This window comes from Haemorhous mexicanus, chromosome 3 (genome assembly GCF_027477595.1).
Source record: "Haemorhous mexicanus isolate bHaeMex1 chromosome 3, bHaeMex1.pri, whole genome shotgun sequence".
NCBI lineage: Eukaryota > Metazoa > Chordata > Aves > Passeriformes > Fringillidae > Haemorhous > Haemorhous mexicanus.
This window is the reverse complement of record NC_082343.1, coordinates 28745371-28771334: the sequence shown is the minus strand read 5'-3', so window position 1 is coordinate 28771334 and position 25964 is coordinate 28745371. Positions and strand designations below refer to the sequence as shown.

General features: G+C 41.4%; 1 long non-coding RNA gene across 2 annotated transcripts in view; it reads right to left on the bottom strand.

Annotated features, from left to right (window-relative positions):
- Positions 1-24211, bottom strand: part of LOC132324750 (uncharacterized) — a 28642-nt gene extending 4431 nt beyond the window's left edge. Inside the window, exons 1-6 of one of the 2 annotated variants that reach the window (XR_009485724.1) lie at positions 24100-24211; positions 17010-17127; positions 12861-12901; positions 12201-12325; positions 11093-11195; positions 1519-10099 (exon numbers count right to left, since the gene is read on the bottom strand). This is a non-coding gene — a long non-coding RNA (uncharacterized LOC132324750). Of the gene's footprint in view, positions 1-1518; positions 10100-11092; positions 11196-12200; positions 12326-12860; positions 12902-13763; positions 15568-17009; positions 17128-24099 lie in introns of those variants that run through there. The other variant, XR_009485723.1, reaches the window with a different exon arrangement.
- Positions 24212-25964: the final 1753 nt, after the last annotated feature.

Below are 25964 nucleotides of genomic sequence, written 5' to 3'. Positions count from 1 at the left end.
GAATCAATACAGAAACAATCATGTACTCCTGGGTTTTCCCTCAACTTTCTCCAGCCTCTCCCTTGAGGATATAAACCCAGCTGCTCCGGATAGGCCATTCTCGTAGGAATTGTAGCTTATTGATTTTAAACATTAATTTTCAGGTTTCTTATTAAAAGTAATAAAAAATCTTATCTATTTTAAAGAAAAATATCCTGATGAAAACAGAAAAAAAAATTATTCTGATTTTTCCAAGATTAGACAGTAAATCTGATCTCCTGTACCCACCTTCTCATTAGTTTGAGCTGCATACCTTTGAAGCCTCAATAATCAAAGTAATTAGGTCACCCAAATTTGAGACTGAAATCTGAGATCAAAACTCTACTTCTTAAGGAGTGATGGCTTACAAGCAGTTAGGCCAGATAAACAAAACTTTAAAATCCCAGCTCTCAAGTGACAAAACACACAGGTAGCAATAGTGATTCCTGTTGCCTCTGGAGATCTTCACACCGAGAAATTAAAGCATTGCAGTAATTGTCCTCCTAATCATGCTATTACATGCAGTGTGAAAATAGTGTATTTCAAAATCCCTCCCATCAAAACTGAAAGCTTCTATGCATTCTAAGTGGATCTATAAAAAATTAGTCTTTCAGAAATTGACAGGTATGAAGAATGTATGTAGAAAGGATTTCTACACATACCAAAGTAATGACTCAGTATTTTGATAATGCAATTTTTTTTTCTCATTTATTAACACATTTTCAGGATTTTACCATGCCGACTTAAACATCTTCAATTCTCCAGCTGGGTTTAATGTGATCTATATGCAACATATCCCACTGGTGATATGAACTACATGCTTCCTCTTTCCAATACACACAGCTTCAGCTCCAAGTGCAGCAGCTTGTACTTTTCCATATAGTGTTTCTGCTTTGGTCCACCGTGTCATGCAGTATTGTAAAAGCTAAATGTAATATTGCTAATATTACACTAAAAACTTCTCCTGCTCTATAGAATGTGCTAGTCCTGTAGATGTGAAACTGCTGGAATATTGATCACTCAGCAGAAGGCCAAACAATCAGACATGGGCAGTTTCTGCAGAATATTTGCAAGTTTTGTTTTTTTAGTCCAGCAGGATGGACAGAGTAAAATTGCATTGGCAAGCACACAAACTTGTCAAAAAATTTCAATCCCCCTCCCAGTGCAGTTCCATGGGATTCAAAACACCACAAACAACTTCTGACCTCTCTGAGCAATGATCATCCCCAAACATGACATTCTGCAAACTGGAAAACTATACAAAGAAAACTAAACTAAAGGAAACTGGTATTATTAAAAAAAAAAAGAAAAAACAAAAAACAACCAAAACCAACAAAACCAAAACAAACAAACAAAGCAAACCATGCATTCATTATCCACTTAAATATCTTTTCTGCAATATTTCGCTTTAAAAAAAGAGAGGAGAGGAGCTGGAGATTAAAAAACAAAAAGCATCCTAAAGGGTTGAAGTACATATTGTTCAGTGAGAGATGTACTCACTGAGGTTTCATTGAAGTTCCTCACATTACCCCTATTGGCAGCAGAACTTGTGTTGCAGGGCTTCTGGGTTTGGATCTATGGGATGACTACAGAACACCAGAGCAATGTCCGCAGCAAGAACATAGAAATGACCCTAGAGAACATAGAAATGAACCGAAAGAGAATTACAAGCAGATTTTAAGAGCAAGACATCAAAAAGAAGACAGGGATGCTGAAAAAATAGAAATAGAAAAACCCTTCAAATTTATAAAAACCTTAAAGAGTCATTCAGAATTGTCTCCTCAAAAGCCAAATATTCCTACTGCCTCACTTAATTGACAAAGACATTTCCATGGGGCCTGGAATCTGATCTGGCACATAGAATTTACAGAAGCTATTAAAATTTATTTACTGTAATAGCACACCAACAATGATATACTATGGATTTTAGATGAGTATTTTATATTTCCAAAGAAGTCAGTAAAGTCGTGCCAGCAGAAAACTTGGCTTTACATGCTTATAAAATATTTTATCTCAAAGAACAATAGAAACTCTAATCAAATTGAATCATTTCATATTGTTACAAACCGCAATTAATCTGCTCAGACTGAAAAGCCATATGAATTTTTGACTGAAAGGCATGTCATTAAGTTTCTCAGTTGTTTACATGTAATGCAACATGACAGGAATTTGTATGGAGATGAGAGAAAACGAGCTATTTGACATTAACTGTTTGGAACCCTGTCTATGGCTGTTTGCAGTCTGCAGTGGATTGGCAAGGCTGATCACGTACATAAGTGCAGGATTTGTGGGAGGATTTCTCAGACTGAGTTGTTCTTTAAGGAACATTTGGTGAACACTCACAGTGTCTTTGGGCATTCAAGCCTAGGGAGGAAGTGAACATTAACATCACCATTTTCTAGCACGAGTAAATAATAAATCTACAAAAAGGAAATACTTGATTTATATTAAGCAGGACAGGTAAAAATTAATGTAATTTGTACCTCATATGTGAAGCATGGAAGTTACCTCCCCCAGTCCTTTTTTCCATGCAATGTTGAGACAAATGATGGAAACCTGCAGAATGCCTGGGCAAAAATGAGCAGCTGGGCACCACAGGGACTGAGTCTTGATCACAGGAGATGCTGTGCAGAAAGATGAAGATTTGCATAAGGCAAGTACAGAAGAGTATTTGCCACCTCACTTGTACAGTGACTAGTTGGTGCTGGCTGGGACGTAGAGTCAAGGTGAGTGTAGGCTCTGGTCTCTGTGCTTAGGCCAAGGCTGTAGGCAAAGATATTTATATAGTCAAGTTCCTTCTGTTGTGCAAGATTTTAGCATCTTAACCTAGCTAGTTAGTTAGAAAGCAAGGGGAGACAGAAGTCTCTCTGTGAAAAGAATTACATTGAAAACACAAATCTGGAAAGTTCAGAGAACAAGAAGCAATTAAAAAGAGCCAAGTATTTATTCATCTGTTTGTTTAAACTTTATGCTTGGCAACAGTCAGACAGCCTTCTGAACTGGGGCAGAATTAGATGTTTGAATGTCTGAGACATATTTTGGGAAAAAAAATGAATGATGGTCTTTTTTGCTAATTTAGGACACCTCAAATAAATAGCATCAGGGACTAGAGGGCAGCTAATCAGCATTTGTTGCCACTTTACAATGTTTTGAACTGAGTACCTGAAATATTGAGAACCCCATAACTATTAGGCATTTCCAAAATTTTCATTTAAAACTTTGTCACAGAAGAATAATTTTCCTTCAGAGATGAACTGTCCCATCCTCCAGAAAAGTGCATTTGATGACAGGAAAAGAGGAAAATTCATTAGACTAATCAAGAAGGCAGTTGAAAAACCTGACTTCATTCTAGAAAAATGAATATGTTCATGGAAAACCAGCCTCAAGTAAGGGCTTCAAATGAATCAGTTTTGAAAGAGGAAGAAATTACATTACTGGCATTAAAAAGACAAGTCTTGAGACACATGTCATAATTTCTTCCACTGGCAAAGAGATGATGCTGAGCAGTGGTGAGAGTAGTCACCCTTGGCGGGTCCCACTCCCCTGGAAAGTTTTGTGACTGTTCTCAAGCACAGAAGGATGTTGTGGTGTCTCTGCCCAACCCAGCATCTCAGCTGCCTTTTACACAGGTGCCATAGTGCCTAAACTGCTGGTGGACTGTGCCTAGTAGCTTTGCTGTGAGACTGGTCCAGTCATCAGCACACTAAGGGATTTGCTCAAGACACAATCACTGCCTGCCTTCATCTGGGAACCCTCACGGCACAGGGCTGAAGGGTGACATCAATTTACTTTCATTGGTTGTTCTTGGAGAACTGGATTAGCTACTGGATTTTTTCATGGATCTGCTTTTATTGACACACAGCAGCTCTTGCTCACCATCCTCAGCAAATGGACTCCAAAGCACACAGTCAGCTTCCTTAGAAGATGGATAACCTCATTAAGAAAAAACACAGAAATCTCAGAAGGAACCACAGAAAGAAACAAACCACAGAGCAAAAATTCTGTTCATCTCTAAACTAGTTGTCCCTCAATTAGGTAATTAGATCTGTAAGAGACTGAAAAGGCCTCTACAAAGACAGTGCAATAACTTTTCACTATGTCTGAGATGATAAAGAAGACAGCTTCATTAACGCCAGTGGAAAATTATTAATAAAAGAGTTGATTTATGTGCTACTCCCGTTTCTCTAGTTTATTCTTGCTGTTCAACTGACCTGAGTTACAACAATTGGATCTGTAAGTATAAATATTGCATTTCTAGCTTTCATGCCCATTTTAAAGACTGAGTCCAGAAAGTGAGGACCAGTGAATCTATAAGGGATATTCAGGTTAGCCTGTAAGACAAATTTATGATGCTCTGAACCTCTGGCAAGCATCTGCACCTCTTCTATTTACTCAGGTAACACAAGAGAGGCCACACTATGAAAACACATCATAAATGAGTTAATAAATTAGGTCATTCAGCCCCAGCATTAAGACTGGTAGTGATTATATATTGGTTTATTTTATTAATGTGGGCAGTTACCTCTCCAATGGGACTCAGATGAGGATGTTCTTACCAGTAATGAGAAAAATAATCTTTTTTAGTTCTTACTGTCTGCTCCCTTCTCACTATGTGTCTAAAATGACTGAAATCCAGTGGCTTCAGAAAATGTAATCTCTAAACTAGTGCTTTCTTGAAAACAAATTAAAAAAAAACCCAATGAAACAAAAAAAAAAATCCCCAGACAAATTAAAAACACTTGAATTGTACAAAATACCGTGAGAAAGCTTCTCACTAAATAGTTCCTCTGGCAAATACAATAATGGAAGGAAACAGAGTACACTGAATGAAATCTATCCCATGTTAACCATGTTGCTTTTTTCCCCCTAGGAAAGACTGTATTCTGCCATATACCCAACAAACTGCTGAAAATTAAAATGTGCTGCAGAGCTGAAATCTTGTTAGGCTCTGCTTAATGTTTAGCCTTTCACTTGTGAGCTGGGAAGATATGGCAGTTCATGCAGGAAACAGCACATCTCTGCTCGGCTTTGCATGACAGGAGTAATCAAACTGTCTGCACACAGGGCACACACATGCACTTACTCATGACAAGACAATGAAATGTTTTTTGGGGTACAAACATAAAGGCAGCTACTGCAGCAATCTGAGGTACTGCTGCTAGTGCCTCCAGCCTCCTTTCTATGCTATGGAAATGCAAATGAAAACGTCTCCATTAAATTCTGTATTTTGAATATCGCTGAAACTGGGATTTTTGACCAAATTAAACTTCTTTTGCTCTTTTGTTGGTGGCACTTATCTAGCTAGATAATGAAAAGTTGTCTTGTTCTTCACTTATAAAAAGCTGCTGTAAGTACATAATATGGTTAACAAAACACATGCATAACTAAGCTTAAATTTAGAAGTTGTCAGTCTCAGTTTTGAAATGCTCTGTGACTTACCAGAGTCCTAGTCATACCATAGTATGAGTTATGGGCAACACTGGCCGTGTTCCCACAAAAATAAGATAAAATATCAGAGCTGCTCCTTGAATTTTGCTTTTCAGCAGAAAATATTAATGTAAACAGCAATCCATCAACTCACCCACTGCAACCTAGAGCATTACCATTGTGATGAAGTACCAACAGACATCTTTGTCCCCAGAGCATCCCTCAAGAACAGGGTGTAGCCAAGAGCACTTGCTTTGATCCATCCCACTGCCATTTGCTTGACGTTTTTTCCCTGCAGACCAAGCTTTAGATGAGGAACAGGAGGGTTGGAAAATTTGGCCAAAGAACACCGTTGCCTTTTCACAGGAGCTGGGCTCTTTGCCCTGGTCCAAAGCATCATGATAAGTTCAAAGGGATCATCTGACAGTGCTGGATAGAATAAATACCAGCATTTATTAGTGATAATAAGTCATACTATAAGAGTCATATGATAAGAGTCAGCAAATAATCTCTAGCCTTGGAAAGTCAAAGTTTGTAGCTGTTGGTTCCCCACAGAATTTGACATTCTGTCACGAAATACACTGAATTCATGAGTGACTCCAACTTAATAATGAGTCAGACACGCACACTGCTCCATCCTCATGCATGATAGCCAATATCCTTCTATTACAAGCTGTAGGATGCAACTCAGAGTCTCAGAATAATTCAGGCTGGAAGTCACCTCCATAGGTTATTTTGGAAAATTACTTGCTCAGAGTAAGGCCTGCTGAGGTCACTTTTGTCCAGTGGAAAAAAAATAGTAACAACAAGCGAGGATTTCCCACATTGTGTTTGGTGTCTCTTTTCCTGTCCTATCACTGCTTTCCTCTTAAAAGAACTTGGATTCAACTTTATACAGATGCTATTTTCTCTTGCTGCTACCAAGTCTCCTGACATCTTAATTCTCAGAAAAAACCTCTTCCTCCAAAATATTCAGTGAAGATGACCAGATTCATCCTTGCCCCCATCCTCGTTCATGATTTGCAGACTTTCTTCATCCCTCTTTGGAGCCACTCCATTGCCTAGACCAGTGAGTGAGTACAGCGCTGAAACAGAGCCACCCTTGTCTTCTTTTAAAGAAGTCAGAGAGTCAGCAGTGCTCTACGACTAGGCAAGGCTTTCTGAAACAAATGCATGTGGCCAGTCCTTCAGGTAGCAGGATCCAAAATTCCTCAAGCCAGAAGGCTCAGACCAAAGTCAATTAAGCCTTCAGCAGGAGAGGACATACTGTTTTCTTAGTATTTTCTCCTCCAGGTATTTTAAATTCACTCTTTTCTCTCTTGTGATCCCTGTAAACTTTTTCTCAGCCTGTGTTTCCTAGGCAGCTCATGCATGTGGAAATAATTTCTGCAATGTCAATATTCATTTTTTGAGTCTGCCTCAGTTCAAGACAAAAGAGCGTGGCTCTATTCAATTCTCAAAGGCTATTCTGCACCACATTAGACCAATACAAATAATCTCATGTTTTCATGTCTTTCAGCATAATGCAAGGCTCTTATCATTTCCTCCTGTTATAAAAATATATATACAAATGCTGCGAAAGAAAAGCAAGCCCAGCAGTATGAAAGAACTACAAAACATCCTCATATGCTGTGTATTGACAGTCTGGTCATGGTCAGGTTTTGATGTACACAACAGGGAATTTATATGTATCATAAAAATTTATTTGTGGTGAATTTAGAATGATTGAATTTGTATGTCTTAAGGCAACAAGCTACTGCAGTAATCTACTCTGAGATTGGAGTGTCACGTCTAGCAAGTTCAGGCCTAGTAGAGACATCAATATACCGTGAGATGAGCAATAGCTACCCAAAGGGCTGCTACCAGTCACTGTACCACAGGTTTACTTTGTATCTAAGCCACTAAGATTGTGTCTACTTTATTGCATTTTACATAGTGACTTCATATTTTTTAAATAATTTTTCAAGAGGTAGAATTTTCCATTCTCTTATTTTTAGAACTAGCCTAACTCATATTTTGGTTCAAGAATGGTAGGGCTTTTTTATTTTCTATCCTGTCATTAGAAAAATATTTGAAAAAAAAAGTTTGGTCATTTCTAGCAGCTAGGAATTGATGACAGTAATCAACCAGCTTCTTCTTCTCCTTCTTCTTCTTATTATTATTACTGGAAATACCAATTTAGACTATAAGTCAAAGCATACAGTACAGTCATGAGGATGCTTCCAAGCAGCAAAATTCTGGAAAGCTTTTAGGCAGCTTAGTCAATTTTCCATATGGCTCTGGGTAGTAGATATTAAGGAGACTTTACAACCTTTTGAAAGAATATTGCATGTTCTCCCTTCTCCTCAGAGTTCCAGTCTGTGAGGTTCCATGATTTAAGCCTCAAGTCACCCCAAATTATAAGGGAATCACATGCCATTCTACAGTGACATCAAGAACCCATTTCACACAGAGGTTTTGGCTGGTGGTGGGACAGAGGTACAAGGGCATTGCAGAAATCTAGTCTGAACCTTCTCCCACTTCAGCGAAGCCCATTTATGTGCTTTACTGAATTCTGTGAGTTCAGAATCATCTGACTGGAAAGTACATGGAAACCCACAGGACCCAGAACATCCACTCACCATAACTAACCACTGAAAAGCTCACAAAGGACTGGAGTTCCAAGGGTCTGTTAAGGCTCTGCCTGCTGGAGTGCTCATAAGGGTGCTCTGAAGTTGAAAATCTCCAACAACTGAAGTTCAGGTTCCCTTCACCTCAGCTTGGGCTGACTATCAATTCAGTTGGCTCTTGACCAGGTCAGAGCCCTTTGGAAAGTCCCAAGATACTTACAAGGCAGGATCTGCATAATGCTTTCTGCCAGACATTGGCACTTGAAGATCAGGGGGCGGTGGGAAACTGCACAAACTATCAGGAGCTCATAACGCCACAGGGCAGCCTTCAGGTAGTAGTGTGAGCAAACTGCTGAGCCCTGAATCTATCAGAGGCACAAAACCCAGACAGATTGAGATAATCTCCTGCACCTTCACTTTGCAATCAGGTAGATTTCTTCTTCCCATTTCTCCCACTGGCTTGTAACTGCTTCAGCAATTAGAAACCTTCTATTTGTCAATATTCTTGTATTCCTTTTGTGTGCATGCTCTTTGCTTAATTAGGTCTGGTGCAGGGAGGTTGGACCAAGTGACCACTGTGGTCTGTTCCAACCTTACCCATTCTGTGATTCTTCCCCTCAGATGATACCTCTAATATTCTCTTAGCATCTGACCTTGACTTAGGCAGCTAATCCCAATCCTCTCACTCTGCTGTAGACAGAGTAGAAATTCCTCTTTTCCTGTGGTCTCCTCAATCCCTGATATTGATTCTGGCTCTGAGTGCTGCCCTCTGCAGTGGAGACATCCCTCCAGGAAGAAAAAGAGAGATTCAGTGTCAGCAAAGGCCAACATTTTCCTGTCCACTAGCCCCATTAGGCTGAGATCCTCATTGCAGTGCTATGATGTTTGACGGGTGACATTTCTTCCCTTCCCTGGGAAGAACAGTTTCTTCTTGGATTCTTCCTTCTTGCCTAAATAGAACACACATCACCAAATGTTGCTTATTCAGGGAAAATTGCTATTATTCCTTTAATATGAAACAGATCGATATACCAAAGACTTGGAGCAACTGAATTAGAAATTAATAGGAAAAGAAACCAGAAGATGGAGAGAAAAAACCCCACACAAATCACAAATTAAGCAACCCTTGCCCTCAATTTTATACTTAAGCCAAGAAATATATTAAAACTTGGTTTTAACTTGTAACTATTGGCAAGCAAAGTCAGTCCTAGAGCAATCACAGAGGAATAAAATAGCAGCTATAAAAACCAGACTGGATATTCAGAGATAAAATCCTGCACACCCATTTTCACAATAAATGCCAGAATTACTGCAATTCATTAAGGAGTTGAAATCAAAAAATAAATCAGTCCGCAGCCACATGTTAAACAAAACATACCAGTTTTAAAACATAATTGCTGAGTGTGGCATTAGTAATTGTAAATTACTAATTGCATGTTGTAGGTACAGATGCTTACCCCTTTGGGTTGCTCACAGTTCTGCATGCACGTTTTGCAGCACCATTTGGTCCCCAAAGGTGTCACAAAGGTGTTACTTATTCCCAGTTGTATTACAACTTGCTGATTCCCATGTACCTACTTGGCCTGTTTGCTCAATGGACTTGAACTGTATCATTTGCCCAGCAGTCACATACACTGCTAGCAGTCCTTCTTGGAGTCTTAACAGAAAGAGAAGGTTTTCCAGGCTGCAGCATTGAGGTTCTGTGCTGATAGAACAACTTCCAAGTACCATTGGTTATTACAATGACAAAGCAGAACACACGATTCCTGTTCTCAGGGCTTTAGTATGTGTAGCTGTGAAACTCAACCTTTGCTAAAAGTTTTACTTACATTGCACTATTTCATGCTTACAGTTTGTTCCACAAGAGAAGGAATGCATTTCATCCAAGACAGACATGCAGTTGCTGAGTGTCTGTGATAATTTGCTCCAGAACAGATGTGGTAAGGGTGGGGCAGGGGCCATTCCTGTTTCCCTCTCTGGTTGCTCATGGCAGGTCTTGCATATGGACTTTTTATCTTCTTCATCTCTTGTAACTTAGTGTAGACCTTGGATGTGACACAAGAAAATGTTCAAGAAATTAACTCTGTCATATTCACCTTGAGAGGAAAAGCAGCTCCCTCCTCCCTTCTTATCCATTGTAATCCTCATGCAGACTAAGACTGAGGTTTAGTGGAATTCTTGTGTCCCTGCATTTGAGGTAATCCTGCTTCAAAAAAAGGAAGTCCCATAACACATGCAATATTCATGCACCATGGGGGATTTTCTTCAGCTTCACTGAGCTTTGGATTAAGCTTCATATAACTTGAAACTTTCCCCAGTCTCAGACCTCATTGGTTTTGGCCTTTCTGCAAGCCTGCATGGGACCCAGGCACACACACACACACCACACATCCCTCCCTCCCCACCTCAGCAGGACTTCACTTAGCTCCATCTCCACCTTAATTCACCAGTTGACCTAATGATATTTTGACTGAGGCCAATTCCACATTTGCTCATCAATACTGCATCTCATATCTCAGCCTAAGATTTCTGTATTTATCTTGCCTGGAGGACATAAGGAGACTGTAAGTAGCTTGCACTATTCTCCTTGACTTACAAAGGCTTCTAGTATGGAAACAGTGCTAGCTGTTTGTAAATGAATTTGCAAAACAAACAGACATACAGACAGACTCATCAAGTTCACATACAGTATAACATAACATATGATGATATATGATTGATATGATGATAAATTGCTGCAAAATATTCTGCTTACATTTCTTTACATAGCATGTAGTATTAAGATTCCTGTCCATGGCAAAGTGGGAAGTATCTTTCTACAGGATTTTCCTGATGAAAATATGAAGGTACATCTTCAGTGCACATCTACCATGAGGAACTCTTCATGCATGCCATACAATTATCTCTGTTTCAGGTGAAATCTATGGGACACTGCCGAGGGCTTGAAACACTTAATTCTACCTCCATTTCCTTTGGGATCACTCTGGATTATGCTATCTAGTTACTTTGCCTTTATGATTCAATTTTTAAGCACTTACTTGGACAGCTATCAAGTATCCTTTAGGACTCCCACAGACAGAGAAGCAGACTCACTGTAACCATCTGGGGCCAGAACTATGATTAACTTTCAAGTCAATGTGCCTGTAGGAAAGAACTGTAAGTTAGATATGATTCTTCCACTTCAACCAGAAAAACAAAACAAAGTTTAAAAGGGGCCCCTGGACTTGGGTGCCCAGCATGAGACTTTTTTTTCTCTTAGGCATGCAAAAATCACGGACACAAAATTTTGGAAGCTGGTGGTCTTCTGTCCCTAAACCAACAGTGATCCTCCTTCCCTTCCTGTCAATTGAGTTCCATTCACAACTCTTATGGACAATATTCATTTGACACATGGCAATAGGGTCTAAAATCATAAAGTCCTTTTGTAATGCTGTGACCAGCCCTTCCTTCTGTTTTTTGCATCATTACCCTTCAGGTTTTGGTTCCATTGACTTTGTTTGATGTTTCAATTTACAAGGAAATTACACCAAGACAAGCACCTCAATTGGAGAGTTTCGGATGGGTAATTGCTCCTCATTTGCCTCAGAAATTCTCTAGCTGTTTCTGTCACTCTGTAAGACTGTCTGGAGACATCCAGGATGGTGACCTATACCTGAAACCTTTCCTGATCCCATGAGCCAACAGCTCCTTGACTCCAAAAAAGCAGGATTTCTTCATTGTTTGACAGAGCATCTCCTAGAGTGGCAGTCTGCATGGGTTCACCCCTGAACACCTCACTGCTGACACCTCACAGACATCCCTCTGGGCCTACCAATACTCTACCACCAGCACCTACTCAGTCACTCTCACCACCAGCAATCACATCCACTTTAACTTTCAGCAAAGCACCAAAGGCACCTCCTTCCCTACTTCCCCCTGCCTGATTATCACATTTCATTGCCTTTTTACTTCCTGGTGCATTCAGAGGAAAAGAAGCTTCACAGATGGACGGTGAGCATTCTATGAACGAAAATGGGCTGGTTGAGGTCCAAATAATGGCTTTGTAGTCACAGGTAGACCAACCTGTGGTTCTTTGGGCTGTCTCTGGCAGAGATTGGGATAAAGAACTTCAGTTAACATGAAGTAGATGAGCTTGTAGACACATACCTTCTCTTGCAGAGACTCTGGCAAAAGTATCAGAGTGTGTAGAGTATCATATTTTTCTCTGTAGAATTTGCAGCCAACAATGTCAGACTGATTTGTAATCTTTAACTAGTGAATCTGAATTATTTCTGTAAAAAGGAAGGACTACACAGACATTGATCACTTCACCCCAGCCTTGGAGCATAGTCACCACTGGAGTACAGCATCAGCTGGGCAGTATCATCTTCTCAAATTCAAAAGAAAGTGAAGAGAATCACCTGTAGTTCATTTTCATGAGGAGGGTGGGAGGCTCAAGTGCAAACTTAAAAGTGAAGCTGTGTGCAAACACTCAAACTGGACCTGGTGGGGCCAAGACTTGCTTTGCAAAGCAGTTGTCATTCTGTCACAACAAAAATGCTCAGGACTGGAGTGATCAGGGTAGCAAGACAGTCTACACATTGTAAGAGTTTTGGTTTTTCTGTCAATAACAGAATCAGCCTGGAAATAAATCTCAAGAAAAAATCCCCAGCAACCTTCTAGGCTGCTGGAAGCCCACACGGGCCCAAGAAGCCCTTGTTTGCACTGTTCTCCATTCCTTCCAGTACATCTATGCAGATTTCCAGGGTAGGAGCAATCTCTGGTCAGCTCTTCCCTATCTAGGGTAATATCTAATCCCGTGTTTACCTGAAAGCCATTTCTGATGCTTGTCCTTGGGTCAATAATTTCTGTAACAACAAGAGATGAAAACACACAAAGACATTCATGAAATCAGCATTCTCTCACATGATTGATAATGTTTCCTTTTCAACAGTCAGCAGGTGAAGAAACTCAGCAGTAAAATTCTTCAGCACATAAGGACCCAGAATATGACAACTCCTGCCTTAACAAGAGAGCATATGTATTGAATCAATTGCTTTCAGTGCAGGCAGAAGGGAAAGTGTTAATTGTTCTTTGTGGGATGAATGAAATGCACTGTACAATTAGCACCTTCTGTGCTCCTGCCTAATGACAGGCTTAACTAAAGAGAATTCTCTGTACTGTCCTACGTATCACCTTTCCTCTGACATTATCTTCCTTTTCTTGGCTCTCTATGTAGAATTTTAATGAGACTTAATTGTTTTTCCATCAGCTGCAAGGATTTCAATCCCAAGTCGTATGTTGGTTGTCATTCTACAGAAGGTGGTGTGGGGAGCTGTAGAGATGTTCTCCTGCTAAAACGGAGCAGGAGGCAGCCCCCACACCTCCCACTGCATCCCAGGGAAGGGCTGTCTCTGTGTTTCCAGTGCAGGCCCGTAGACTACAGCTTTGTATTTCTGCAGTTACGCAGTGGGGACAAGAAAAATCAGTCACACAAATGACTGCCACCACCTCCCTGCAACTCCACTCATTGCAAGGAGGCTTGAGGTGCTGGTTTCTGCCTCACAAGGGTTTGCACTCATCACAGAGGACTTGCAGGTGCCAAATGAGCTGTACATCAGCCTATTTTATGTCCTTGGCCATTTACTGGTCACCTGCACACTTTTGTCTTTTGTTTCATCATTCAAAGCCTCTTCAGTAGTACAGCACATTTAAAACAGATTTACTTACTTCTCTTAAACAAGGGCACTTCTGAAGATATCAGAGATTCCCTGAAGCATCATGAGGAAAACAGGATGTTGCAGGAGCAGCTGGGTAGAGCTCACTACATCTGCTGACAACAGGGAGCACAAAGGGTTCCTTGATATACAGACCCATGATGCGGTACCATTACAGAGAAAGATGCTACGTGCTAGGATTGCTCTGTATGGTCATCAGTTTGCATGAGGATAAATTCCAGATTTGAAGAGGTGCTGTCCTATAGTAGTTACTAAGCCATTTCAACAGCTGACACTGCCTGTGGGATCCTGGCACGAGGTGTGAGGGTGAAGGGCCTGGGAGCAGGGGTGGCACCACAGCAGGCAAACCCTGAGCACCAGGGCTCTGAGGTTGATGGGAGAAGTCACAGACACAGAAAGGGAATTTTGGTCTCTATACCGGGCTCCCACAGGGCTGCAAAGTCTGCTATCACTCAGCAAAGGGCCAGGAACCTAAAAAGTGATGATTAATTAATATCTCAGACTTCCATAATACTCAGTCCTGTGTCCTATATATAGCTTATAATCAGTGGTCTGGAATTATGTTAGCAAAGAGCAGCATTTATGAAATGAGGAAGCTGAGGCACTTGTTGCTGGTCTGAAGGATATGAAATCAGAGAAAAATACAATTTGAGGCCTTAGAAAACAGTAGTTTCAGGTCCAGGAGGACAACCTCACCTTCCCACTCTGTATTTTGTGTTCCTCAACTGGACAATGTGGCATAGGCTAGCCAGACATGTTTAATCAATACTTACATATTTTTGTTAGTCATCCATGGACTTGATATTTATTAAAATATTTCTCACAGCCTTGTTCCTGCACACTACTCTATTTCGGCATGTGGAGCATCCAGTGACAGTTTCCATGTAGCTGTCTTCTGTAATCACATCTTCTGCCCTCCCAAAATATCTCTTTCCCTTACGGGAAACAGCATGGAAGAAATAGCATCTTTTATGTCATAGCTGCTGTATGACAACTGTGTGGTTTCCATCTACACCTTACACTCATTATAAATATTCGCTTTTTGACAGCTAGAATCTTCCCTTTGGGGCTTTGGTGCCAATCCAAATCCCAGGAAAGTGTAAGAAAACAAATTATTAGCAGGCACTGGAGAGTGTGAATGTTGCCCAAAGGTATACATTGGCAACGAAATATGAGAAGCCCATGATGCTTATTAAGTGACTTGAGCTTGGCTGGTTGGCAAGAACACAGCTCCTGCACCAGAGAGCAGTGGGCAGCTCTGCAGCTGGAAGCATTGTCAGAGCCCTGAACTGCTTCTTCCTAGCTGGAGCTATCTCCTGCTCCACTTAGGGGGGACATCAGGAAGCCACCTTGGATTTGAGGTAGGTGCTTTATATTTGATCAGTTGGTATAAACAAGACAGGCCAGAGTCTCCACATTAACATGCAAGGCTGCAAGATAACCGTACAAAGTGACATCCCCTCAGCAATGAGCAGCTTCCCACGTTGGCATCCACAGAGCATGGTGGCCACTCAAACAGGGCTCTAATTTGGGCCACTAATAAGAAGATGCAAGTAAGCTGATGAGACCCGAAAAACTTTGTTTACTCCCTCTTTCTCAGACTATTTTTCATTAACCATGAAAAATATTAAAATTAAAGCAAACACTGCAGATATGAGGGAATCTTTAATTCACTGACAAGAAATGCTGCCTTCAGGACCTCTTTCATGACCACTATAAATAGAAAGCCATAGCACTGCAAAACTAAAATCAGTGCTGACAGTTCAGCTCTTGCCTTCTTTAAAGAAGTTGCCAAAATGTGCAGAAATTGAAGCATTTGGAGAGATAATACACTGTTTGCTCAGTGCACCTCATCTATAATTTACAGATTGTGAATGCTGGCATCACTTGAACACTCTACTCTTCCTTTAAAAGTGTGTCCCTTGCCTAGGGCTTTAGACAAATCATCTAATTTCCCAACAAGCCAGTAACATTCCATTGAGTGCTAGAGCAGAACAAAATATGTTCCTGTTGTGTCATAAATGGAGAACTGTTGTGTTGAGAACTCACATGTCAAGGTGCAGGCAGGGGCTGATGCATTTGTCACACCTTACATTTCTGGATGAACTCCTCTTTCAAAAGCATAACTATACCTCTGAGTATGGGAGATATGCAAAAGCAAGCAAAAAGATGGCTATACCAGCTCTGGCCTACAGCACCAGATACTTCCATCCCTCATTGCACTAGCTAAATGTAATACTCATGTAATAAGCAAAGTCCAAAGAATGTAAATTTAAAAATTCCTCTGAATGTCATATGTCAGCTGTGTCTTAGGTCAACACGTTCCCCATTCTCCTCTGTGCTTCTTGCTCCCTCTCCCAATTACATTTTCTGGTGTCATGTATCTTTTAACCAGGAGGAAAGTTGTTTAATTTTCTCTACATAAAAAACTCTCAGCAATCTTCTGAAAGCAGATACCTTTAACAAACAAATTAAATTGCAAGAGTCCCACTTAAAAAGCAAGCATGCAAACAAAAAATCCATAAAAGACCCTGAACAAGCCCCATCTTGAGAGAGAACTTGAGAAAGAGCCCTGCACTGGGCTGACGGTATGATTAAGCACTGATAACCCCAGAAACTGGAAAGTTTCCCAAGGGCTTAAGAGATCTTTAAACATAATTCCCTCTGCAACCAAAATTTGAACTCAGTTCCTTGGAAGTGAAACTCGAGCCTATTCATCCCGGTAACCCCACGTTAAGGCACCATGTGAAGTGCCTGGCTTTTCAGGCTAAGGCTTTTCTACCTCTGCTGGTGGAGAGCTGCAGCACAGCCGGTGGAAGGAGGCAGTCAGCACCAGGCTGATGCCTGCTGATACCTGCACGCTGTGTGAAGGTGAAAATGCAGGGAATGGGAGTAGAGCAAGAGCCCACACACATAAGAAGGGGCTGTGAGTTACTGAGGCATGGACAGCTGATGGAAATACCCTCTGCAGTGCCATGATACACTCCCAAGGCACCCATCCAGCTGGCAGGGCTTTTGGGCCCCTAGGAGAATCCATCCTCAGGAAACATAGAGACAGATGATGTGTGTTTAATGACACAACAGAAATCTTTCTGGCCATGCACATGCATGTATGGAGTCCCCTGACTGGGGAGGAAACTGGCATCTATGAATCTCATGACCAAACAAGGTTATGTAACCTATATAAATGCACAAAAGGTCACATGTGCTTTCCTCACGGTCTGTGCCTGTGTCTTACCTGGATTTGAGAGGTGACATCAATCAGTTTGAGAAAATGCTTGGGATCCTCAACTTCCAAGAAGGGAATGGATAAAATCTCCAACAGATCTGGGATTTTGGAAAGCTGCTAAACTCACCTGAAGTAAAACACAGAAAGTATATAATGAAACACTGAATATGGTACTTTTCTTCCATTATTTCTGAAAAGCGTAATTAATGTCTTTGCCTGTGCTGTAGAAAACTCTGAGACAAATCTGTCCTTCAGGTCACAGGAAGTGGTGATATACAGGCAAAAATAAAATCAATGCTGCATTCAGTTTACATCTGTGTGGTTCCCACTGCTAGAGCCAAGATTATTTTTTTTCCTTTCATTTTAATCATGCCTGCAGAAATGAGAACCACATAGCACACTCCTTCAAGCCAGAGTGCAGATACTCTAACTCCTCTTCCCTACCAACAACCTTTTGGGGCCATACCATCCCTGACCATTCCAGAGCACATCTTCACTGACAGCATATACAGCTTGACAAGTAAAAAGTACAAGATGGTGAAGGAATTTTCTTCTCTCCCCACCCCCACTTTCTAGTAGCACAGAATCTATATAAACAAATGATATCACTGACTTTGCCAGTAGATTAGCCTTTTCATCTGGGAATACTACTTCATTTAAAATAAGGGATTGGAAACTCTTCACAAGAGACAGGTAAATTTAGCATAGACACATCATTCCCAAAAATAGCTAAAAAAAAGAAAAGAAAAAATCGCAAAAGCCAGAGATTAAACAAGGGACCTACAAGGGCTTTTTTTTTTTTTTTTTTTTTCATTTCTAGCTTCTATGGGCGTTCTTGGAGATAAATAGTTGCTCCCAGAAGTGAAGGAAACCCTGGCTTTGTCCTGCCTTGAAGCTGAGCTTAACTGGAGGGGTGAAACAACTTAGAAGAAATACTGATTGCTCTCCCTGTTAATTAAAGTATGCTGGCCTACAGGGGCCCTCTGCTGCTCCTCAGCAGCCAGGGCAAGGTAGAGACAAAAGTGAGGGGAGCAGAGTCAGGGGCAATGCTTGACTTTCCCTAGGGGTCCCACACTGGCCAAACCAGCTGCTGAGGAGAAGCAACACCTCACATTATCCCCATTGCATCTCTTGCAAGGAGCACAGTGGGCGAGCAAGCAGCCTGTCCAGTGGGAGGGAGGGAGGGAAGCTGCCTTAGTCAGCGTAGCAGGAGCCAGTGTTGCTCCCTGCACTATGAGAGGATGGAGGGAGAAGTGTCCCCATTCTGTCTTGGAAATAAAATGCTTCTCTTAATGATTCCAGTATAATAATAAAACTTTCCACTCAGGCAGAGCATACAAGACCTCTCATATGCTCTTAAAACTTCTTCCTTAGATTTGTTGTGCAAAAAGGCACTAAAAACTACAGGTAAATCCACAAGTTTCCCCTTGGTGCTGGGAGCCTCACTTCAGTGAATTCCCACTTGTACTTTACAAACTGCAAAAACTGTTTTCTTTTGTTTTTTCCCAATGATGCCATGAATCCAAGACACCACAAAAGGGCAACTAACTGCAAATATCAAGCTTCAAAAGATAACAGCTTATATGATCTCTGACAGGTTTCTATAGATATTTTGTTTTCCTACCGTTTAAACCCACTGCAGAGTCCCTATGCATCCATATAGGTAGTCCTGGAGTGGATTTTATGGGGTAACACAAGATCCCCAAGACAGACATGGGCCACCTTGGGCTGACAACAGAAAGGGGAATATAAAAGAAGATGTCAAGGTCATTTCCAAGCCACTAGTAATTTTTTTCTGCTTGCCAAGATACACTGATTAAATAGTCATATCTTGATACAAACATTACAAAATTTTCTGTTCATAACATATAAACTTTTATTAAAGTTCAGCAAAAATTCATGTGGATTCAATCAATGACCTGGAGAATAGGGGGAAAGGAGTATTTTTTTTTTTTTTCACCAGTAATTAGTATAAATTCAGCAAAAAATTGCATTTTACTGTCAGTCAATATACAAGTCCTTTGTATGACTGGGGGTGGCATGACACCCAAATTGCCTAATTTCACTGATTCAATGCAGCTTCTGCCAGTCAACAAGAGCTTTCAGCCTAGACAAAGACTAAAATAAAAGCCATGGACACATAATTGTCATTTCCAAAAAGCTTCTTTCAGACCCAGCTTCTGAGAAAACTACCCAAGCATTAACGCCACTGCCTCTCAGGGAAATTAATTATGATTTAAAAAAAAAAGGGTTGGTGGGGGGAGGGCGACAGGATGCAACCCACATGTCTAACTGAATATATAAAGGATAATTGTGTCATTAAAACCAATAACATTTGAGATGGCAAAAGAACCACAAGGCAAGAATGGATGTGTTGGACACCATCAGGCTCCCATCAGATTATTCACATAAAAATGCAGCCATCACCAAAAGAATGTAACCCTTGTGTGCTTCCAGTGATACGGCTCAGATGTGCACGCTGGTATTTCTGAGCTCTTGCAGAGCTGAAAGTGTCAGCAATTCATTGTTTACTGACTGGACTGAATTGACTCTTGGAGCTCCTTAATGATACACAGGCAGCCAGTGCTTCATCCACCAAGGCATGCTGATTGCCATCCAAGCAATACAAGCTTCCCCAGAGTTCTAAAAAGCAGGGTCCTCCTCACATCGTCCAAGGAGCTGCTCACAAAGACTCCATTTAATCACTGCAGCTCCACCTTTGTGGCACAGCAAGACAATTGTCCTTTCAAGAAGAAAAAAGTCCTGGAAACAAGGAAAGCCAGTGGGTGCTGCCAGGAAGGCAGCAGCAGAGGGTAGTTATGCTTTCTGGCCATAATTTATCACGAAAAAGAGTTGCTATCTCAATCAGTGCAATTGCACAGCCCCAAAGAAATCACGAGAGCATATTTTCTGAATAACTTCAGTCATTCCCTCGTCTAACCTTGCCAACAAAAAGCTCACTAAGACAAGTTTTTCTGTCAGCAGTTGAGCTAATGAAACTCAGCTTCCTATGGATTTGTTACATAACCCCACAATACTGCTGAAACCGGCTTCCTACCACCCTGTTACACGTCTGGGTTTACTCTGCACCCCCCACTGACAACATTCTCAAGTTTTCTGATGTTTACTCATCCTTCAAAAATAGTCATGTCCCTTAAAACTGACAGTGAATGATACCTTATAGGCACCCCTCCCTTACTGCTGTCACCTAGTCACCCTGGCAGTCTCACTTATTTCTATTTCCCGTTTGACACCCTATAGTTACTGGCTCCAGTGACATCTTTGGCTCCCAAACCCTTTACTTTTCCATTGCTTTGAGGCAAGGAAGAAATAGCCTATGCTCTAACTGGTTTAAAATCTTTCACACAATGAGAGGGCAGATGGCTTTTGTACATTTGGGACAAAATGGAAGGACAATGGCTGAACGATCACAGCTTTACCTTGAGGTGGCATTAATCAAGCCTTTGGAAAATTTCCACCAGACTTCATGAAAATCATAAAAATGGTAATGTCTTTGAGAGGTTTTCCTTTCTTTCCAGATTGGCTGAAATTTGCTGACAGTTTGAAAAGTTACATGGAAGAGCGGGGGAGACCAACAGATGGACAGACAGCCATGGCAACTGTAAAACCCTCATTTCTTCAGAAAACCACACTAAGAAGAAAAATACTGTGGCTGACAGATTTCATTAACATAAACATACAAGGTTTTTATTCCACTTGCATTCTGACTGGTCTAACTATTGCACGAGAGGTTTAGTTGCCATTTCTGATAGAAAATAACTCAGCTGTGCAACATTCTGCCTGGAAAGAGTCCCTCAGACTCTGAATTCCTAGGCCAAAGACACCCTCTCCTACTGCTTCTTCACATTAGTCAAGGGCTGCCTCTAGCAGACACAAAGCAATCTCTTAAACTTGTCTTGTGGATTTTTTCCTTCTCTCTGTTTATTGGTATTTCACTTGGAAGGGCTGCAGACCAAATGCGGATATTAAGACTCACATTTGAAACAATGTGTTATGTACTAAGAGAATAAATCAAAGTCATGATGTCAGTGGAAAAACTCTCATTAAATTCAATCAGTTTGGAGTGCCAGCTAATAGAGAGTAGAAACTCCTGGTGAGAAAGTATCAGAGCATCTCATGTGACTGAGGTCCTCCAGGCAACAGAGTTGGGCCACCCTTTGTGTGCTGGGGCCAGGCAAAGTAAATCCAAGCAGCCCAATGCAGTGACTTGCAGAAATGCTAACCTGAAGAAGCCCTCCAGCAATACAGCTGTTAGGGCTGTTTCTAGCATTAGTGCAGGTTGTGACACCTCTTCTTTGAGGGATACAGGCTAAAAAGGCATGCCCTCATAACACCTAAAAATTAATAAAAATACTCCTTTGCTCAATCTCTAATTTTGGGATTAAATTTCCTGAGTTATCCATTCAGCCTAGCTAGGATGTTTTGTCTGAATGCTGCCTTCGATTTGTAACACCCTGACCCCAGATCAGATACATTTTTCTTCAATAATTCAACACAGCCTTTAGGACACTACTAGATGACACACTTGAGTCATCTAGAGAGTTAGAGAGACTTGTCCAGATAAAGTAGAATTTACCTGAAGGAAAAGCCACTACAATTCCATCTAAAATTCACTTTGGAACATCTTTGATAAGTGGTGAGCAGATCTTGTTTGGGTAGGAGTATGAAATTAATTCTATCTAAATATCAGAGGTGCTCATTCCACGGGATACTGATATATCAGACACAAACACAGAATGAGCAGGTTTTGGTTGAACCATTATTAAATTTTTCAGCTGTGTGACGGCAGCAGGGCAACTAAGAGACCATGCAGGTAATTGCAGCAATATGCAAGGATAGCAGAAACTAAAATCATTACAATTCATTTAAATCTTCTGCCTAAGGAAATCAATGTAATATAAAAAGATTATCTGAGATAGGATACTGTTGGGAGAGTTCAGATCTTTTTTTATCTGCTGCTCTGCTCCAGGCAGGCTTTTTTTTCTCTCTCAACTCATGCGGTGCAATCATGGTGAGGAGTTCTTGAACATTGTGTGACCCTAAAATTTTCCCCTTATTTGGCTTTGCAGATTCTATCCCTTTACAGGGTCCCTAGCCTTCCCCAGGGCTATGGACAGACCCACAGAGACTGTGAGATTCACTCTTGCAGCCTCACTGGTTGGGGTTAGCACCCTGCCAAATGACCCAGAAGAAAACAATCACCTCCTCCTTGTGTACACCAGCATCTACATTCACTTCCAAAGTGCCAGCTCGCAGCCCTCAAAGCAGCATTCCTCAAAGCTGTCTCTCTGCTGCTTCTCCTGCAAAACATTGTCTATGGGAAAGGAACAGACAGAAGTCAAGGTCAGCGTGACTGACAGTCAACAGCTTTTACTTCTCCCTTGCTCACTCTTGCTCTGTTACTGACAGTTCAGCCTTTCCACAGCCATTAGTTTCCTTGACTGCTACCCCAGCCACGTATTTCCATTGTGAAAATCTGAAGGCAGGTCTGTCTTGCTGGTTATTTGCAGACCTTCAATGCACACAGACACTGCAATGACACGAATACAGGTCAGCAGCCAAGTTAGTGACACAGGACATTTTGGAAAAGGAGTTCTCATGATATATGCGAAAAATTCTTCCAGAGATTTCCGTGATAATTGATAAATTCCATCTCAGCCAAACCACCTTCTGCTGTGAGTATTTCAATGGCATGGAAACTTCTGAGAGGGCTTTTGATTATCAAAAGACAATTTGATATTTGTCACACCAATCTGATATAAAATCTCGCACTTCCTTTCTACAAACTTCATGACACAGGAAGGAAGAAAACACAAACATCTGAATTACTTGTGAGATCTGCCTGGAAGAGTAGATGAAGAAAAATCAAGAGCTAAACCTAGCTATGGAAAAGGAAACAGACTATAACTGTTGTCAGGTGCAGCAGAGCCTCTTGGGAGTTGTAAGGATTTGGTCTTTCCAAAAGGAGGCATGCAAGTAATTACAAAAATAGCCATAAAATTATTTATTTTCAGGGAAATGGATGAATCCTCAATTTTACAGGTTGAAAAGACAAGAGGAAAAGACATCTGTATGTTTTCATAGCTTGTGTTTGGGTAGTTACTCTTCAGAAAAAGTTAGAGGGTTCTGGCACTGTGAGTACACCATAAAAACTCATTTTCCTCTTGCATCCCTTACAAATAAGCATTTCTACTTTCCTCTTTCATTCTCTGGGTTGTAAATAAGGACAGTAGCTATTCAGGAAGAGCATGAAAATGGCAGTCAAGTTTGTGTAGCAGCAGCTGAAAATTTTCTGGTTGTTCAGAAGAACCAAAATCTACTTAGAAGGCACTCAGATGCTGGACAGGAAAACAAGAGGTGGAAAGGAGCAAGAGGGGAGCCTGGTACCTTCAGAGATGTACTGCTCCAAAAGCTCCCTGACAAAGCTCTGTAACTATTCAAGAGCCAGAAAATACTAAAGCTGAAGCAGAAGACAGCATGGGAGGAGGAAGACCTTAGCACTGTATGGAAGTAGACACTGGATGATTTCACCAGAAACCTCACCACATTTCTCCCTCATTAATGCACAGACCAGCTCTACAGGAAATACTGTAAGATGAGGCAGCCTCTAATTTTAAATGATTTTTACATCAAAATGTTGTCTTAGCATGGGTTCTAACATCATTATAGCGCAAGGATTTCATATCACCAGAGCTTCACACCTCCTCAATGTTTCTCACAGGCAGCTCCTCCACGCACTGACTAGTCCTGGTCCCTGCAGCAGTCATCTGACCCCTCTAACTCCAGATCCCACCAATCCACTCTTTTATAGCACTTGTTCTTATTGGCTACAGGTGTGGCCTGTTAAGATCAGGCCTGCTTCTAATCCTCAGTAATTGGTCCAGCTGCAACTCATTGGGGATAAGATTACCTTCTATACCACCTTCATTTACTCATACTGTATCCCCCTACATCAAAATCCCAGGGAATGTTGCAGGACTACAAAGCCTCTTTGAGAGCCCTTACTGAAGCAGAAATTTTCACCTCACAAGAAAGCCAAGAACAGGAGTTCCTGAAAAAACAGGCCAAAAGCAGTTACCTTGTAAATAACACCAATATCAGAAAGTCTCCTGGACCTCAAAGAGAAACCAGTGGGCCAAGGACCTGGTCACTGGTCTGTACTGGTCCAAGACACACTGCTCAGAACATGAATCATAGAAGCAGGACAGTCACATCCTGTTCTGAGTGTGCTGTTTATTTTTCCTCCTCCTTCAGTCCCAGACATCTCTGCTGTGCCTGCCACCAATGCTGCCAGCTGCAGAGGTTATAAGGTGCACGACTGTCAACAGGAACTGAACTACAATCACAGCAGCTCCTGAAGCAGCCATCAACTGGCAGCCAAGTTCAGAGAGGAGCCAGAAATCTATCAGTCAAAAACTTTTCCTTAAACTGACTGGTTTTTTTCTGTCAATGGGAGTGCAAAGCATGGAAAAGTACTGTTCTGACTCTGTTATCTCTTCATAACCACTTGCCTTACATAGAGGTAAATCATTGGCCAAAACCAGCAGCTGAGGAAAAGCAGGATCCCTACCTGGCACACACCAGCCTCCAGGCAGTTTTGGTATGTAAGATCAGTTAATAGAGAAGACCAGCTCTGCCTCCATATCGGTCCTCAAGACTGTGTGATAGACTCTGAAACAACAAACATGTTCATTTTACACTGAGGAACTTTGTCTCTGACTTTCATGTCAAAGACAAGAGGGCAGTGACAAGCACAGCATTAAAACTGCATGACTCAAGGGTAGAACTGTGGCCCCCCTAGTGCTGCTCATCTCATGCCCCCAATGAAAGCCTAAGCAAGGAAGCCCTGGCTAATTTAAGCAGAGTAGGAACTTTACCACTGCCTTCCATGGGAGGAGAGTCTCGTTGCAGTTATACTGACACCCACCCAGCCACAGCATTTTTATAGGATGCCAGCAGACCTAAGATGGGTGATACTATTTTTCCAATGAGTGCCCTTATTAACAGTGACAACATGGCTTGTCCAGACAACACACGACTGTGCAAAGGTCACCTTGAAAGGAATTATACTGAAGATCCCAGCTAGAGGATGCAATTAAAAGTGTATTACTTTAAATAACTCCCAAAGTCATGCCCTCGTTGCTGCAGGATGTTGGGAAGGCAGATATTTAAGGGACTCCTTCATTTGTTGAGCTCATCACAAGAAATGTTATTAATGCTTAAAAAGGTTTCCTTTGTGAAATCAGCCATTTAGGGAAGAAAGGCAGTGGAACTTACACAAGCATGTTCCATCAAAAGCAAATCTTGGGTTAATTAGCACACACAGCAGAGTGCCCAATAAGACCTGAGCTTCTGTATGAAAATAATTGTACAAGATAGCCCCTATGATACACATTAATATTCAGTCTTCCTGCCATTAGTGCAATTTTCCCTGACCTCAGCAGCCTTGAGCCCAGAGGATGCACACCTTTCAAAGTCCTTTTCCTCCCCTTTCTCCTTAGAATACAATCAGCCTAGGTGTTCAGAGAGCTCCTGTGACAGCTGTGGCTTCCCATAGGACCTGGGTAGCCAGGAGGCAGGGAAGTGACATAACAAAATACTACATTTGTAGTAAGCCAGAATCACCTTGCCACCACCTGAGACTTCACAAGCATTTTATAGAGGGTGACTTGTCTTTTTGTCACTCTTGCTGTCTCACATGCTAGAGCTACCTTCTGGAGCTATGACAGATACAGCAGTCCTCTGGGAGCACTCTGCCCTTAACAGGGTGAGACCATAACACAAGGTGGAAGAATGGTGTGATGAAGAAAAGAGTTGTTTTTCCTACACACTCCAGAGAATGCTCTTGAGCATAAGTCAGGGTTGAGCATCAGTTTCTAAAATCGTAGGGGTGCCTGTGTCAGGAACAGCACCTTCACCCACACTGTCAGCTTTTTCAGGCCA